The sequence below is a fragment of the Triturus cristatus genome, chromosome 10, assembly GCF_964204655.1.
Source record: "Triturus cristatus chromosome 10, aTriCri1.1, whole genome shotgun sequence".
NCBI lineage: Eukaryota > Metazoa > Chordata > Amphibia > Caudata > Salamandridae > Triturus > Triturus cristatus.
In genome coordinates, this window is record NC_140593.1 from 416077966 (window position 1) to 416094408 (window position 16443).

Consider the following 16443-nt stretch of genomic DNA (forward strand, 5'->3'; position numbering starts at 1 on the left):
CAACACGACTGGTGTACCGGAGTACATAGTACGAGTATAATGCCGGAAACTCCCACAAATGTTAGAGTCCGAGGAAGTAGGAGTATAGATACTTACCAGCAAATCACAAATGTTATGTACTGTGCTTGCTAGTGAGACTGTGACACTATGTGTTGAATGATTTTAGTGTTTCTGTTTTGCTAAGAGTATTGGTTATAACATGTTCTTTTTCTTTCTTGATATAGATACTCCTTCCACACCAAAACCATCGAGGAAGGAGTTGGCCGCCAGGACCCGGCGCCGTAAACTGGAGGCCATTTGCGATGACTATCGCCGGCTGGTGGCTCAGGCGGAGGAGGAGGAGGTGGCTGCAGCTGCAGCCTCCTCCAGTGCCCTGGGCCCCAGTCAGGCCCTGCCTCCTGCTTTACGGCGCCGTGGTCCGGCAGCCGCCCGCCGCCGCGCCTCCATCTCTACCACTGCTGCCCCCCATCCTGCATGTAACTGCAGGGCATTTCGCCGCCAGCTGCTCCGCCGGATGACCCGCTTGGAGGAGCACCTAGAGGAGCGGGTAAAAATCCTGGTGGATAAACACCTGAAGGCCCGCCGACTATAGAGGACTTTGTCATTTGCCCCTTTTTTAATTCCTTTTGTTGGTGGGTGGGTTTTTGGGCGTTGGGGTTTCACTCTCGGACATTGGGACTTGGACTTTCGTTTTGGACATTGGTTGGGGTTAGGGAGGGGGGTGGGTTAGGTCAGAGTGGGATAGTTTATTTTTGTTAGGGTATATTAAATTTTATATTATTTACTTAAACATATGATGTTAATGTTTTGTGGTGGGTTACTGTTTTCCGAATTCAATGTAAGTTAGATGGTTTGTTACTTTGTTTCCTTGCTGCTGCATGCCCACAGCCTGTGTTTGATGTAAAAGATCTGCCGATTTTGTAACACACAAACCGATAGATGCGGTACCCCTCATTGAGTTATTTTTAATTGTCATACTAGTATTGTCAGTCTCTCCTCCTCGTCCATTATACCTCCCACCAAACGTATCTTACCTGTGATTGATGATGATGAAGTTCGGCACAATGATGGCTACATGGTTGGTTTCCCAAATGAATGGAGAAGATGCCATTATTGTGGTGGTAGTAGTAGACACTGGCAATAGCATTTGAAAAAAGAAAGAGAAAGTCACTTGACTGAGAGACTGTGGGAGGAGTAGTAGAACAAAGTAAACTACAGCATGGGTGTGCAAGCAGAAGAAGATCCTTGCCCTGCCTTAGTTGAAATTCAATTAGTGTTGCTTTCACCACATCTGCCCCAGCAAGCGTGTGATCAATTGTTGGTGTACATTTAATGTAGTTACATCACACCTCAATATAAATCACACAGCCTGGGGGAAGAGGGTTAGGGATTGATGAATGGATGGGAAGGGGGGTATTGGGAAAGGTTTGACAAAGAAAAACAGACAGTATGCACGGACACAACAAAAGTAAAACACAATCTTGTAAGACGACCATGATCCATTATCATAGAAATCAAAGTATAAAGTGAGAAAAAGTAAATGCATGCATGCTGATGAAGAGAACTTGAGGGTTAATGATAATGAGTTGTACTTACTAACTACTACTACACAATTAGACAGTATAGGGCAGAAATTATTAATATGAAATTTGCCTTGCCTGTCTGCCGCCCTCAGACCGAACCAAATTACATGCTGTACCGGGCTTACTTTTATTTTTCAAGCTAGCAAAGGAAATGAAAAAATAGTTGTAGGGATCAATTACCAAACAAACCACAACACACAGTCGTAATGATTGAAGAGAAAAAAGGAATCAAATAAATTTAAAGACGAATGATGAATGATACTAAAGTTACTGTATTATCCTGGTCCAAATGTGGAGTTGCATCATTCTCGTCATTCCTCTAGGTCCTCCCTTCCATGGACACTCCGCACATCAATCTTGGATACCACTGCCTGCCTGATGTGGATTGGTAAGGTAAGTGTGAGTTGTTTCTCCCACTATAGCACAGGTTAAAGGCCGGCCTTTAAGTGTAGATGGAAAAACAAAAGGGGTATTGAAAAATAACTGAATTAAAGTATAAAGTGAGAAAAAGTAAATGCATGCATGCTGATGAGAACTTGAGGGTTAATGATAATGAGTTGTACTTACTAACTACTACTACACAATTAGACAGTATAGGGCAGAAATTATTAATATGAAATTTGCCTTGCCTGTCTGCCGCCCTCAGACCGAACCAAATTACATGCTGTACCGGGCTTACTTTTATTTTTCAAGCTAGCAAAGGAAATGAAAAAATAGTTGTAGGGATCAATTACCAAACAAACCACAACACACAGTCGTACTGATTGAAGAGAAAAAAGGAATCAAATAAATTTAAAGACGAATGATGAATGATACTAAAGTTACTGTATTATCCTGGTCCAAATGTGGAGTTGCATCATTCTCGTCATTCCTCTAGGTCCTCCCTTCCATGAACACTCCGCACATCAATCTTGGATACCACTGCCTGCCTGATGTGGATTGGTAAGGTAAGTGTGAGTTGTTTCTCCCACTATAGCACAGGTTAAAGGCCGGCCTTTAAGTGTAGATGGAAAAACAAAAGGGGTATTGAAAAATAACTGAATTAAAAAAAATAAACTCAATTACAGTGGAGTGCAAGAAGAGAAGACAAGACTCTTGAGAGAACACTTTCAGACTGAGGCAGCTTGGATAGGATACATAGTGTCTACTCTACAGCATTAAGCTACAACAACGGGACAGGAGCCAGCACAGCCACAGAACAGGCCAACCACGGCACAGGCCAGGCACCCTACCCCCATTTACCTTAAATTTTGACCGAGCCAGACAAAAGGCATATGCACTGCAGCAACCTAGCATTATGCCATTTTCCAAATGAAGTTACTAAATCAATGCGCCACTGTCCCTCATACCACTACACTCTACTCCAGTCCACACCACTACACGGACATGTAGCCTAGGTCTGCTGTGGTTCTTGTTGAAACTGTTTACCTTTTAAGGCAGTCCATGAAATGCAGTTATTCCATCAATTATCTCCGATCCAACTGACTGACTGTGTGCAAAGATAGTATGCTCAGCAGCATCATGACCGTGTGGTACGTGTTCTCCAACATCAACTCAGTCTGTAGTGACTGATTACGTTTATAATATATTCCATATTACAAAATTGCAATGGATATTGGGCGGCACCTGCAGTGGTAGGAGTACAATGTGGTTATTAAACATCAAGGAAACATTGACTGTCACCTGAGTCACTTTTACTTTGTAGATAAACTAGTATAGTTCAACTTCATGCACATTCACTCGTAGTCAGCAAGCATCCAATGCAATGCATGCCATCATTCACAATAATCACTCATTACCTGTCTTGCTGTTCTTTTTGGCTGTCAGATCAGATGCCTGCTTAGCCTTCTGACAGTCAGTGATGAGTTTCTTTCGGCTTGGAAACAAAACGGAATATAGCTGGAGTCACGTTTCACTTCTTATGGAGGGACTGTTAGAGGCAATATGTATTGTACTATTCTCCATCTCCATCCAATGTCTGGCTTGCTTGAATGTATTTAGGGAGAGTAAGGAAGATGGAGCAGGATTCTGAGGAGTGGAGTGGACAGTTATGCATAGACGTGCAACTCCAAAAGGGAAATAAAAAGAGGAGACTGTTGATGGATTTGTTGTGATTAGATTTTGAACCAGAAAAACAGATACACAGTCATACACAAATTAAAGGAAGGAAGAACAATTTGAAAGCCTAGTTGTCAGGGAAGAGGAGCTCATCCTCAAACTCTGGTGGTTCGGACAGAAGTACGTCATGTAAGAACCCACTACTGGCAGCAAGAGCCCCAGTTAGCGGTTTCAACACCGTTGTTTGTAGTTACATGACATGACAGGGAATCCAGGAAGGAGGGGACCGCAGCTCGGACCTCGATAGGAAGGGACAACCGACCCCCGACCGAGGCCGAAAATGTAGACACGACCGGGACGACATACATGGGGGCCAGATGGAGCCGACCACTGGGAAGACGAGTCTCTCAAGACACCACGGGAGATCTTAGCCACTGACGGACTACAACACACACACACGCTAACTTCCTGATAGATCCCTAATGTTATGTTGTGCCGTAGTACAATAACTTACGATAATACTGATGATTATTACTTGTAATGCATTACATGAAAAAACCCTAATAAAAACATGTCAATTAAAAAAAATGTAAGAACCCACTACTTATGTCATCGAAGTCGCTCTCCTCTTCCTTCTGTGAATCACGTATTTTGTACTCCGGTGGTATAAAGTGCTGATTCATTTTGATCATGGTTAACCTCTCCACGCTTTTGGGCGAGAGACTGGTCCTTTTCACAGTAACAATGGCACCAGCAGCACTGAAAGCACGCTCTGAAGAGACACTTGCAACAGGGCAAGCCACATACTTTATCGCCAGCCTGCTGAGCACTGGCCATTGGCTTATTTTCCCATACCAATACACCAATGGGCTTTGCTCCATGAAGACCTCTGTTGTGTCATCTCGATAGGCCTGAACCATCCGCTCAATGTTCAGGGGTGCTCCGATTTGCTTGGCCTCTTTTGCCTTTGCATCAGTAATGGACGTACAAAACCCTTTCCGTAGAAACCAATCACCTGCCGTTTTTTTAAATGTGGCTGATGATCCTGTTGGTGCTGTTGATGTTATTGCTGGCAGTGTTGTTGACTGCTGGGAGGCAAACGAACTGCTCTCGGCCTCTTAAGTAGAACTTGACTCTGGGTGCCCTGTAGTACTTTTTCTGCCCTGGGGTGGCGGGCCTCTAATTAAGATCCGTTCATTTTCAAAGTCAGTGGCTTCCTCAGCTATCAATGTTTTGTACTTGGCAACATCCACTTCTGAAAAAGGAATTACTTCATTACTGCTCAGCAATAATTTGTAACGTGGATCCAAAATTGAGGCAGTAATATAATGTCGATGTGACACAATGTTATTTTAAATCCTTGTATTGTCAGATAAGCGAGCGGCTAAGGTGTCCGCCAAATAATATGCGTCTACTTTGTCATCCACACCTGCGAACATTTCTGACACCTCCTTCAGCTCTTGCTCTAGCATGTACAACAATGGGATAGCTTGGCCCATAGTACAGTCCTCCCTGCTGACTTCACGTGTGAAGACCTCAAAAGGAAGTAGCATCTCTGTCAGGCATTTAATGAGGTCCCATTGGGCCATCTCAACGGTCATGCCTTTCACAGTAGGATCTCCTGACCTTTTCATGACATAAGCATTGAGCAGTATGTACTGCTCAAACAGACGCTCAAGCATGTAATAAGTTGAGTTCCAACGTGTTGGCACCTCCCGGATGAGTGCTTTGACTGGCATTTTATGCTCACGTTGAATGACCCTCAGCTGCTTCCGGGCTTTAAAAGAATGGTTGAAATGTGTGCATATTCTTCTGCAGGTGGTCAGTAAGCTGCTGACTTTGCTTTCATTTTTCAGAAAGTCTTGAACAACAATGTTAATGCAGTGTGCCAAACACGGGACCCTGAAATAGCCACCATTTTTCATGGCCCTAACTACATTACTGCCATTGTCCGTGGCAACAAAACCAATGTTTAGCCCTCTTGGTCACAGCCACTCAAACACCTTGCTGTTAAACTCGTCCAAAATGTTTGCAGCAGTATGAGATTTCTCCATAGCAAACATAGCTACAGTTGCATGTTTGCGAGTGTCTTTAAAAATCTCAGCGGTGTCAACAACACCTTCAGAAATCATATCTTTAACACCCGAAAAAGAGATCCAGTGTGCAGTGATGCACATGTAATCAGTGGCTTGGCAACTGGTCCACATGTCTGTTGTCAGGTGGATACTCTGAACAGCACTCTGTTTTAAGGCTTTTCCAAGCAATTCCAGCACGTCGTGATGTAGTGCTGGAACAGCAACTCTTGCAAAATAGTAGTGGCTGGGAACCTTCCATTTTGGGCAGATGATGGTCACAAATTCAAGAAAACCCACCCCTTCAACAAAAGAAAAAGGGAGAAGGTCCAGTGCTAACATTTTAGCCAGCTTTGCATTGTACAAACATGCTATTGGGTGGTTGCGTTCATACTGCCCCTCCGGCCTAGTAAACATGCTAAGAATGGTAGGCTGCGTGGTATTCCTTCCTGTGCTCAACATCGCACTTTTTTTTAAAAGCAGTACTCTTTGGTGTCTCAGGCTGACTCTTACTCTTGTGCCACTGAGATGTTGCTGAGGACGTGGGCGTTACCACTGCAGTGCTTGGGACAGGGCTACTTTGTGTACCACTACCACAGAGAATGTCTCCCTCTTTTTCTTCTTCCTGTTCCACCGTGAGCGGACTTTCTACTGGTTTATCCCCACCAACAGCAATGGTTCCAGTTTTTTTGCGACAAAGGTGCTCCTCCCACTGGATTGCGTGGTGTTTTTTCAGATGGGTCATTTGTCCTCCGGTACCATAGTTTGTACCAAGCTTACCACGACTAACAGAGGTATGACAAACAGAGCATATAGCAATGTTCTCCTCCTTTCCGCTAACCGTAAAGAAGTCCCACACTGGGGAGCTTAACTTTTGTCTCCTGCTGGAGGTGCCACTTCCAATGCCGGATGAACTGGAGGGTGTGTGTTGAATTTGACTCTGTGCAGTACCACTACCTACTTCTGCTAAGGTGGTGCTTGTGCTGGATGTAGGACGCTGCCGGCCCTTTGCTAATGTAAATATGGAAGCTGGAGGTTGTGTTGGTGTTACCTGTGTTGGAGGTATGCGTGCTACATCCCTCGCAGTCATTTTGGATAGTGTAAAAATGTTGGTCTCCATCTCCTCAGGCCCAGGAGTGATGTTCGTGATGACTGGCTCATCTTCATCATCATCATCATCCTGCTCTTCTACATCAACCTCCATACGTGTAAGGCTTTCTGGAAACTTCCATTTCCCATGCCTGCTCTTGTGACGTGTCTCCCTCTCAGACTCAGTTTGTGGCTTCCAAGTGGCATCTAGATCATCAGAAGGGGGGCTTGGTGAAGAACTTGATGTACTAACCCTCCTTTTCCTTGCTGGGGATTTGGAAGACAATGGAACTTCTGAAGGAGTGGCTTCCTTTTCTTCTTCTGCATGAGGCTCAATTTCCTAAACTGCCCCTACTTCGAGAGGAACTACAGCTACTATTGCTGGCGGTGGTTGCGGCTGTTGTTGTTGACCACTTATCTGCTGTGTTCCCTCCTGCGTTGATTGTGTACTACTTTGAGATAGCGATAAGTTTAGTTCAGGCTCAGCATCACTGCTTTCCACCATAAGGCTGGCTACCTCTTCCACACTCATCTGCTTGGGCCTGGGTTGGTGGGTTGGGCCCACTGATGCGGAGGTGCTGCCCCAGCTTAGCCCCCGGACACCGCTGCTGCAGGCGTCATTCTTGGTGTCCCAAAAAAGGTTTCGGGAGGCACACCAGACTTAAGTGACACTTCCTTCTTCTTCTGTTCCTTCTTCTCCATGGCAACTTTCTTGGTACCGGAGGACCTGCTACCTGCTTTCTTTGGGGGCATCTTCTTCAGATGTCAAAACAGCACTCAGTTGCACAAGTTGCAGAGATGCCTGGTCAGGTCACTCACACGTCACGTCGTGTACAGCAGCAGGACGTCGGTCTGGCACCACAATGGTCGATGATGATGACACACCTCCTCCGTCTTTTGTGCACCTAAAAGCAAAAAAGCCAGAACATCAGTCAAAAGATCAATAATATAATATATAACTTCTTAGTGTCTGGTGGGTGGTCACAATTATTAAATTTTATGGAGTCGGTGAACAACAACAGTATAGCCATTTATGAGACTGGCAAGGCCAGGGCTCCTGGTGTACTTGTACTGTACTGTGTACACTCAGCAAGAAGAATAGCAAAGAACAAAAACATAAATGTAGTGTAGCTTGTTTGCCCTAAATACAAATTTGTGCATCTTATGGGATGGGTGCAGCATCAGGGAGCAACAACGACGAACATATACACATTAAAACTAAAGGCATTTATTTACAACACCCAAAAAGTGAAATATACCCCAGAAAAACAGTAAAGCCCACATTTTACAATGCAATCCAAAGCCATACATGATGTTGAAATTTAACGCACAACACATAAACAGTTGTTTAACTTCCATGCACTCGTGATGATTGATGAGTAGTACCCCTGGGCCTACTGTCCGACTAGGCCACAAGCTTGGAGGCCTATGGAAAAAGCACAGTGGCTGGTCCCACAAAATGGCCGCCACCACATGGCCAAGCCACTCACAAAAACAAGAAAAGGTCAGGAATACAAGACAGACAATGCAGGCCTATTGCAAAAGCACAATGCCTGCCTCCACAAAATGGCCACCACCCACATGCTCAGGCCACCCACCACAATAATAACAAAAAAGTGATTACAAAGGACATGAACAGGAAGTTGTAGTTTCTGTGGAACTTACTTCCTCTCCTAAAAATATTTTTAAAGAAATAAAAGTGACTCCGTGCTCCAAAACTACAGCAGAATGACAACCTGAGGAGTTTTTTTAGCAAAATGCACAAAATCAGCGTTTGAGAAGGATTTATGTTGCTCGCGAGATATTGTTTGCCAGATTGCAAATGCTGCGTGTTCGGGATCGCGAACTGTACAAATAGTCGTTATCGCGTGCGCGAACACGCATATTGAGAGCGCGAAAATGACAAAAACTGTAAGTCCGCGTTGTCGCGCTGTGCAGAGTTACCAAAAGTACGTGAGCTGAATCCCTAGGCTTACCTACTGACTGAAAAGCCCTATTTATTTAACACAGACCCAAAAACTCCTATTCCACCCCTTTTGCAATTCAATCCAAAGCCATCCATGGTGTAAAAAATTCAACAGACAACACAAACTGTTTTTAATGCACCAAAGATTTGAGGATGACTACTTCTGGGCCTACTGGCAGACTAGGCCACAAGCTTGGAACAGAATGGCAAAAGCAAGCACACTGCTTGGATGGCTCCACAAAATGGCTGCTACACACCCACAAAAACAAGAAATGGAAGACAGACAATGTAAGCCTATGGCAAAAGCACAATGCCTGCCTTTACAAAATGGCCGCCACACACATGGCCAGGACACAACAACAACAAGCATAAACCAAGGGGAACAAAGAAAAGAAATGCAGGCCTTTATGGAAAAAGAAGCACACACTACTAAACTACCACCCCAAAATTGCCACAACCATCATGGCCACTCACAGTCACAACAGGCCATGGAAAACAATGAACTGAAGCAGGCCTATATATGACCGGACAAAGGAGGCCTGCTAAACAACACAGCTTTAATACAAAAATGAAAATCAACAGGGCAACGAAAGGATTGGAAAGAAGTTACACATCAAGCACACACAACCAACAAAGGTATTTCACACACACACACACACACGCACACACACAGTGAAATACACCACATTTAGCATTTCAATCCTATGCCATCCATGCCCTACATAATGTTTAAATTCAACAGACACCACGAAACATGGACCCATGGGTACCCTACTGGCTGAAATTGCAGAGAAAAACAACTAGGCCCCTATTGAAAGTACAGGCCACCCACAACAATAATTTTTAAAAACAATGAAAATACCAGAAAATGTAGGTACAAACAAGCCCCAATGAAACAAACACACCAATTCCCCAACTTACTTGTAGTAAATTAAATCTCAAATCAAAAAGTCCTCAAATACATCCAATCCAATGGTATGATGCAGCAGTGAGACACACAAAGTGATCCTTCCAGCTCCAAATCCAAATGAAAGTGAACAGCACATGGACAAAGCACTGGGAGGAGCCTGCTGGACAGGAACAGGAAGTTGGAGACCCAGGGGCACTTCCTTCCTCTTGAAAAAAAAGTAAAAAAAATTAAAGGACTCCGTACACAAAAGACTACAGCAAAATCACAATCTGAGGAGTTTTTCTGAGCAAAATGATCATTTTAGAGAAGGTTTTATGAAGCTCGAAAGATATTCTTCACCAGATTGTAGTTTTTGCATGTTCGTGATCGCGATCTTACCAAGACAGCCGCCGGAAGTCAGCTCGCGCGCCCGAATGACGTGTTCGCGTTCGCACACTCTCGCGGGCTCAGGCGGCCATATTACAAATCTCGTGGCTCACGCGAATGGACAGAAAAGCGAGTTGGCGAACACAGAATCACGGTAAGACGTTACCGCGCTCGCGAGAATGAATATTGAGCGGGCTAGGAAGCAAAACTACTACGCTATGCGGTAGATTGCGTAGCAATCTGCAACTTCGCGCTCTACGCGAATCGCGAAGTTGCCTAAACTTTGCAAGCTACGCGAGTGGAGCGTAGTTCAACGCCCAGGCTTACAATTAATGCAGTCTTTAAAAAGTGGGAATGTATTTCCGCTTCATAATATTATACCTTTTCCTGTTGGATGGAATTGGGAACCACAGATTGCTTAGTGAGCTTAGAACCAATAATACGCTGGCTTCATGCCAAGTCTGTTTTAGGACAACTTTGGGTAGTATGGAACAAGCACTCAATTTGTCAATTCTGGCAATTAAAATATCCTGAGGAGTGAAAGAGTATTGTGATCACTCCTTGGCAGTGTCATCCTAGCTGTTCTTGGGATGTGCTTTTGGTGGCAGGAGTTACTGGTAGATTAACCAAGACCTGCATTCTCCCTCAATAAGTAACAATAGTGCCTCTGAGAAATTTGATTGTTGGTTGACTGGGCTGTGAGCCCTGATCGAGCATCAGCCACAATCCCTTGCATGGTGATCCACAAAAAGCCACTGAATTAAACTGTGCTTAACCCTGGGTAGCTTGGCACAAATTCATTCAGGGTTAACTGAGAGGCAATGTGTAAATTATTTATGCAGCACACAAACAGTAATACAGTGAAAAATCCCAAATCAATTTAGAACAATAGAGTACATTTTAATAAATTGACACCAATACAACAAAAATCTAATCGGTAGAACAGGAGTTATGAGTTTTTAAAGTTTTAGTAAAAACTAGTGTCTAAAAGTGTATAGCGCCAACTGCAGGCATCTTGCGCCACGAGACCGGGTCAAAGTAAAAGTTTGTCTGACCACAATGGGGTGCCATTGGGATACAAGAAGTGGATTGGGCCCGTTCAGCACTTAACTTCCGACTTAAAAGAAATTCAGAGAAAAAGTGTCTGAGAACGTAAAATTCAGTGGGGCAAGGCTGCAGGAGGTATCTGAGGAGGTAGCATCATTGTCAGATGGCCTTGGGTCAAAGCTGCAGTGAAGATTTCTTCATTCAGACTTTGTTGCAGAAATGGAAGTCGGAAATCTCCAGCAGGGCAAGGCAGAGGGCTGTAGCCGAAGACAGTTCCACAAAGTCAGATATCCCTTTTGCGAAGGACTGCTGAAACGGATTTTCTGGGGCGGAGAAGAAAGTTGCGGGATAAGCTGCGAAGTCTAGGTCTCCTCTTTGCTCTCAGATCAGTTTTGGGCTGAAACATTTTGTAAGTCCTCAGTTTTGGGGTTAGGCCATCTGGGCACCATTAGTACTACAACGAAGGGTCCAGGACTGTTGGGACACCTCTTGGGGGTTCATGACTCACTCAGGCTGGGTCCAGGTGCAGTTTCAAGCTGGTGAGAGCCTTTTGTGTCCCTATGGCTTTGAACAGGAGGCCAGCAAACTGTGTTTACTACGCAGTCATTACCGTTGTCTGCCTTTACAACGCAGTCGCTACCCCAACTGCGACATTACAGCGGGTTCCTTTACCAACATTAGTCGTTACAATGGCTTGCTTTAGGGGGCGCATTGTTGGACTGGTGTTGGATACTGTTGCGTATACTGGGGTTGGAATACTAAATTATACTATTGCAAAGTCCAGCACTCCCCTAAGGCAAGTCATTGCAATGACTTGCGTGGTAAAGGAATGCGTGATAACGTTGCAGTCGGGGTAGAGACTGCATTATAAATGCATGCAGGCTTCCGTCATACATCTCCTTGGAGTCACTTGGGTAATCCTGGGTTCAGGTGAAGATGCAAGGCTGGCTTCTGGGGTTTAAGGCAGACTCCACACAGCAAAGCAGTCCTTACTCTGAGAGTCCTTCCGCAGATTTAGAAAGTGAACTGAAGAGTGGGTCTGAGAGTCCTATTTTTTTTATACCTAGGTCCTTCTTTGAAGTAGGAGAATGTTCTACAGATCTACCTTTGATGTGTTTAGTATTTCCTGTCTCCCCTGCCTGGGCTCAAACCTGGCAACAGGCACAATTAATTTATGTGAAGTCCTTTGTGTACAAGCAGGCCACAGCCTATTGATCTGCAAGTGGGGCTGTGCCCAGCTCCCCTCCCCATCTTACCAGTTATGGCCCATCCAGGAACACCTAATCCCTCTGTTATGTCTTTTATGTGCCCGTCTGGGACAAATACACAAAGTCCTTCTGCCAACTAAACCCAATCATATGATCCAGGACCAGGCTGCAGGCACCGAATATCTAGTGCAGGAAAAGGCCAACTTTCTAAAAGTGACATTTTAAAAATTGTGACTTACAAACCGACATTACCATCAAAAAGGACTTTAAATTACAATTTCTCAGACACCAAACATGAGAGTCCTCCTTACTCCCAATCAAAAGTTAGCACTTGATAAATATAATAAGGCAACCCAATGTCATCCTGTGGTACAGATAGACCTCACAGTAGTGAAAAAATGATTTGTGGCAAATAAAACTTAAAATACATGTGCGACCTTTCAATTACAATGCACCCTGCCCCATGCCATGGGCTGTCTATGACCTACTTTAGTGGTGACTCACATGCAATAAAAGGGGAGTTTAAGGCTTGGCAATATTTTTTTTTGCACGGGTCGAATGGGTGGTTTAAAAAGGATTCAGGGTGCAATAACTGGCCTGGGACATGTTTTAAGGAGCTACTAAAGTGGGTGGCACTATAAGTGCTGCAGGCCCACTAGTGAAATTTAATTTACCAGCCCTGGGGTTATGGTATATTTACTAGGGACGTAAAAGTAAATTAAATGTGCAAATCAGGTGTAAGCCAATTTTACCATGTTTGAGATAGTGACCACAATCAAATTCAGCAAAAATATGAGGGTGAAGTCAAAACGTTTCGGGGTGACCCTGGAAAGAGGGCATAGTCTAACAGTATGGCTTATTGTACTCAGCCACCTCTCCTGCAATTGTGCGGATCTTCACAGTATACACTCATATGGAACATATTCGTCCTATTATCATATAACAACCATTCAGCACCTGTGTCAACAAAGGTATACCCCATACAATTTGTTATCCACCTCTCAAAGGCCAATGGGCGTTAGTACCAGTACATTCTTCCCCCGATATCCATCCAGCATTGCTTTCCTGTCATGCCTTTCCTTCTTCAGCTAGTGGCTGGCCTGAAGAACGTACATGTACTTCAGCATGAGCTTTCTGAGGCCTTTACAGGGGACGGGGGAGTAGTTTGCATTCTCTGACCAAAGTCAGTGTGCCACAGACAGATGTCCAACAGAATCACAAAGTGACTGAAAGCTATACATCATTCTATAGAATCTCCAGATAGGCAAAAAGGAGACATGTCAGAAAATATAATTTCTCCTTGGGGTTCCTGAGTAAAGTATCAGTTGTGCTCTTAAAGGTCTTTTTAAAGTTTTTCGCCAACCCATTGGTCTGCAGGGGGTATGCAGTTGAGAAGTGATATTTAACACCAGCTTGCTCCCATAACTTTCTCATGTAAGAAGGAGTTAGTTCCTCTGTCGGTAATTACTTTCCCGCAAAATCTGACCTTTGGAAATATCCATAGAAGGGGCTTTGTTAGCACCTTAGAAGTCCTGCTCCTTAGAGTTGCCATTACAAACAAGATGTACTTGTTGCCAGAAGCAGGGGGATTGTCAAAGACAACCACATGCTCAATGCCCACCCGCTCAAATGGGGCATCTTCTACAGGTAGAAGCACCTTAGTTGCTCTGGTCCTAACTCCTGACTAACCCCTCACTTGGCAAACTAATCAGGTTCAAAAGCATCACGCTGTATATACGGCAAGTTTTTTTACGCCTAAATGTCTCATTAAAGAGACCTTATGATGGTACCATCCACACGTGAATAAAGAGGCCAGTTGTAATAAGGACAATAGTGTTTAAGGACCCCTTCCTTGCTGATCTGTTCCTGGGCCTCTTTCTGAAATTCTCTGGAGTAGTGCTCAACTTGTGCCATAGAAGGGGCTTCATCTGAAAGAGACATGTTAGTGATAGATTCCTTACCTTAGAATATCCCCAGGTGTTTTCGTCAGCAGTACCCCTGCGGAAGGTGGCGTTGTGCGGCTCCGTGTCCGTCGCTGGTGTCGTAAGCGCCGAGATGACGTCACGGAGACTACTTAGGCACCACTCATGCGCGCTGACGTCAGTTCTTTCTTTTTCTGCGCCGGCAAGCGCAGATCCGGTTAGAGCACGTACCCTAGTCACTTTTTGACTAAACATTTGAGACTTTTTGTCTTCCATTTTTGAGTCTTTGACTCCTGGTGCCACATAGGGATGCGTGGATTTAAATCCTGCGGGGCCTGTCACCGTACGATGTCGGTGGCCGACCCCCATGGCGTCTTTCTCTACTGTCTGAAGCGTGACCATGACTCTGATAATGTTCCGACTGTCTGGCCATGGCTCCGAAGGCCTTGCGGGAGCGGTCCTGTAAGCTACTGGAGTCCTGACAGTCATCTCCGCGCCGTTCGACGTCCAGGGGTTGCTCGAGAAATCGCTCACGGAGCCATCGTCATCGCTCACCGGGGCCGAAGTCTTCCCACTCAGATTCGTGTAAGAGACGTCATAAGAAGCTCTCTGACGTCCCCTCGTCAGTCTCCGGACGCAGACGAGGGGGCCGGGGGTACCACCCCCACGGCTCCTTTGGAGCCTGTGGGTCCTACCTACGGCCTACCCACCTTATCTTGGTCCGTCAGCGACTCCTGCGTAGGTGCAACATTTTCTTGCAGCCTTGGACCGCCTCCTCAGGCCTCGGGCTCCCGCTGGTAAACCTTCCGGCCCCGAGGTCCCAGTTGAGGGCCCTCCCTTGTGTGGGGCTCCCGCCAGCGTGCCTTCGGGCCCGCGGTCCCAGTTGAGGGCCCTCCCTTACGACAGCTCCGCTGCCGGCATGGCCGCCGGCTCCGACCCCCGGCACTGCAGGGACCTCCGCCGGCAGCTCCGGCTCCGGCCCTGGCACCGCAGGTACCTCTGCCGGTGGCTCCGGCCCCGGCGCCACCCGCGGCTCCGATCCCAGCACCGCAGTGAGCTCCGTTCATTCCACCTCCGCCCTTGCCCGGGATCCCAGACAACTTTGCTCCTGGTTAGGAGCCTAATTGGTTCCCGGCGCCGTTTGACCATTTGTATTCCCCTGCAACCCCCCCCCCCCCACCACCACCACCACCGCGGCCTGTCCCACGGACAGTTGAGGAAGGGGACGACTGGGAGGGGTCTGCGGACCTTCTCGCACGACAGTGCGGGTCAGAACAGGAATGGAAGGAAAGGCTAGAGGATGCCAGTGGCCTTGACCTCTCCTCTGATCCTGGTTTTCTTTCTCCTCCTGCTGTGGCTATGGAGGAGGTGCACCACATTCACTATGGTGCTCCGTAGAGCAGCTGAGGCCCTTGACCTGCCTACAGTGACCCTCAAGACTAATCTCCTCACTGAAGTACTTCAGCCGGCAACAAGCTCTTCTGAGCCCCTGCTTCCGTTCAATGAGGCATTAACTGACGTCTTGATGGGCACCTGGTCTAGACCGGCCACGGGGGTTCCCCTGGATAAGATTGTGGCCCGGCGCCATCGCCTGGCCCCGGGTGACCCTGCTTTTCTGTCCACCCACCCAACCCCGGAGAGCCTGGTCATCCAGAACTCCACTTCCCAAAGCGCATTCCCTACTGCTCCGCCGGATAAGGCATCCAAAAAGCTGGAACAGTTCGGCAAGAAACTGTTTTCATCTGCCAGCTTAGGGCTGCGGTGGGTGAAAACTGCATGCCTCTTGGGCCACTATTCCCATGCTGTGTGGGACACGGTTGCGCAGGTGCTGCCTCAGTGTCCGGAGGAGGCTCGGACAGTGCTTTCCCAAGCGGTTGCTGAGGGAAAGATGCAGCAAAGTTCGCCATTAGGTGTGGACTAGACACCGTGGACTCACTGGGTAGGGGGATTTCCACAACAGTGGCCCTCCTTCGCCACGCCTGGTTGCGGTCCACTGGTTTTTCAGGGGATGTACAAAGTTCTCTTATGGACATTCCCTTTGATGGTACTCGCCTGTTTGGCGATAAGGCAGATACTGCGCTGGAGCGTTTGAAGGACTCCCGGGCATATCGCCCGAAGGGGCTACTCCCTCCTATCGAGACTGCCCCTCCAGCCATGCCACCTCAGTTCCACCGCATGTTGGGGGACATTTTTGCGCTTCTCCAGCAGGAAGTCACGGCCTT

The 16443-nt window shown here is 46.4% G+C and overlaps 2 long non-coding RNA genes across 2 annotated transcripts in view; both read left to right on the forward strand.

Moving 5' to 3' along the window:
- LOC146789541 (uncharacterized) overlaps positions 1-1978 on the forward strand; it is a 190932-nt gene extending 188954 nt beyond the window's left edge. Inside the window, exon 4 of the long non-coding RNA XR_014969816.1 lies at positions 1907-1978. This is a non-coding gene — a long non-coding RNA (uncharacterized LOC146789541). The remainder of the gene's footprint in view (positions 1-1906) is intronic.
- Positions 1979-2458: 480 nt separating this feature from the next.
- Positions 2459-16443, forward strand: part of LOC146789542 (uncharacterized) — a 122190-nt gene continuing 108205 nt past the window's right edge. The window contains exon 1 of the long non-coding RNA XR_014969815.1: positions 2459-2530. This is a non-coding gene — a long non-coding RNA (uncharacterized LOC146789542). The remainder of the gene's footprint in view (positions 2531-16443) is intronic.